This window comes from Notolepis coatsorum (genome assembly GCF_963971535.1).
Source record: "Notolepis coatsorum genome assembly, contig: SUPER_19_unloc_1, whole genome shotgun sequence".
Classification (NCBI taxonomy): domain Eukaryota; kingdom Metazoa; phylum Chordata; class Actinopteri; order Aulopiformes; family Paralepididae; genus Notolepis; species Notolepis coatsorum.
In genome coordinates, this window is record NW_028174859.1 from 38,993 (window position 1) to 41,429 (window position 2,437).

Below are 2,437 nucleotides of genomic sequence, written 5' to 3' on the forward strand. Positions count from 1 at the left end.
TATAATGATCACTTAACCCACATGCTATAACCCCTTTATTTGAGATCTTGGACTTGTCGGAGGTCAGAATGAGGTCAATGGTAGTCTGAGTTGATTCACATACACGTGTGGGTTGGGTGATTAGCTGGCTGAGGCCATGCAGATCACAAAACCTACTGAAGGCCTTGAAGACGGGTGCATCTTTTCGTTGCATATCCGTGTTCCAGTCTCCAATAAGAATTTTGTCTACATCCTCAACTCCAGCTAAACACCCATCCATTGTATCATAAAAGCCACTATGATCTGGCGGCCTGTAGACTGTGCCAACCAGTAGGGATTTCGCCCTTTCGAATAGGATTTCCACCCATACAGTTTCAATTGATTTATGATTCAGGTCATTTCTGTTGATGAATTTGGTGTCCTTGTGTATGTACATACAGACACCACCTCCATGTTTGTTCCTATCATTCCTGATTATTGAGTAGTTCTCAATCTCTATCTCTGGATCTTTTACAGAATCGTCGAGCTTAGTTTCTGAGAAGCACAGTATGTTTGCCTTACCATTTATGAATATTTGTTTGATTTCATCCAATTTGTTTTTTAAGCTGTTAATGTTAATGTGAAAAATGTTCAGTCCATTGGCGTTGGTTATTTCATTGATGTTGGCAGGTTCGAAGTATTGTCCGTTTGTGATCTGTTCCTCTGTGTTGTTGTGGGTGGGAAGGGGGGAGGGGGGGGTCGGGTCCCGCGCCGTGCTGGAACAACAAAGAAGGGGGGAGGGGGGGGGGTCGGGTCCCGCGCCGTGCTGGAACAACAAAGGACTCGTTCCTGGTTGTTTTCGTTGTTAGCTCTGCTAGCTAGCCGGCTATCGGGCGTCGAGATGTTTACATCCCGCGTCGAGATGGTCGTCATGGTTTCGACCCTCGGTTCACCTCCTCTCGTCACTGCCTCACGTGTGCTCGTCTGCTGTGGCGTCATTGGGGGAGCTTCGCCGCCCGCGCTGTGGATGTAGCCACAGGTTGCGTTGTTGATGCTGTTGGTCGCGATGGGAACCTCCATCGCTTCTTGCTGTAGTCTCTGGTTCCGTGTCATTACGGGACCAGGGTTCTGATGTATGTCACCCGACATGAGCAGATATAATAAAAACATTGATCTCTTATTACACTTGCCTGCCGGGGGTAATTTCTTTCATTCCGGATTTGCAGTAAGTACTGCGTGGATCGCCGTGGCTCCGAAGGCTGGATGTTTCCTCTCCGTGCCCGTTAACAAGTAGAAGTCGCAATGGGACTGTTGATTTACGTTTTCGCTACCCTCCACTTCTGTCTGGAGTTGCTGCTTGAGTTGTGAATTCAGGTACAAATCCATAATCCACAGGAGGGAAAGTAGAAAATGCGCAAAGTACTTTTTTGTTGTTGCTCTGTTGCGTTGGCTGTTGCGTTGGTTACGGGAGCTACGTAAAATGCGACCGTCCATGTTGAAGCCGGATGTAGGGGCAGCTACTGTCCGTGGTGTGTCTGTGTCAGCCAGTCTATCACAATGTCACAGCATGGTAAATCAGACCTACCAACACATTACTGTGTTATACTTATCATAATAACGTAGAACATTTCACGACAATCAATAATTCATTCTGTCCTCACAATTCACAAAAACAAAAGTCCTTGCCAATAGGAGTTCATCATGAGGCATCTTCTTCTGCCTGTCTGTCTGTCTGTCTGTCTGTCTGTCTGTCTGTCTGTCTGTCTGTCTGTCTGTCTGTCTGTCTGTCTGTCTGTCTGTCTGTCTGTCTGTCTGTCTGTCTGTCTGTCTGTCTGTCTGTCTGTCTGTCTGTCTGTCTGTCTGTCTGTCTGTCTGTCTGTCTGTCTGTCTGTCTGTCTGTCTGTCTGTCTGTCTGTCTGTCTGTCTGTCTGTCTGTCTGTCTGTCTGTCTGTCTGTCTGTCTGTCTGTCTGTCTGTCTGTCTGTCTGTCTGTCTGTCTGTCTGTCTGTCTGTCTGTCTGTCTGTCTGTCTGTCTGTCTGTCTGTCTGTCTGTCTGTCTGTCTGTCTGTCTGTCTGTCTGTCTGTCTGTCTGTCTGTCTGTCTGTCTGTCTGTCTGTCTGTCTGTCTGTCTGTCTGTCTGTCTGTCTGTCTGTCTGTCTGTCTGTCTGTCTGTCTGTCTGTCTGTCTGTCTGTCTGTCTGTCTGTCTGTCTGTCTGTCTGTCTGTCTGTCTGTCTGTCTGTCTGTCTGTCTGTCTGTCTGTCTGTCTGTCTGTCTGTCTGTCTGTCTGTCTGTCTGTCTGTCTGTCTGTCTGTCTGTCTGTCTGTCTGTCTGTCTGTCTGTCTGTCTGTCTGTCTGTCTGTCTGTCTGTCTGTCTGTCTGTCTGTCTGTCTGTCTGTCTGTCTGTCTGTCTGTCTGTCTGTCTGTCTGTCTGTCTGTCTGTCTGTCTGTCTGTCTGTCTGTCTGTCTGTCTGTCTGTCTG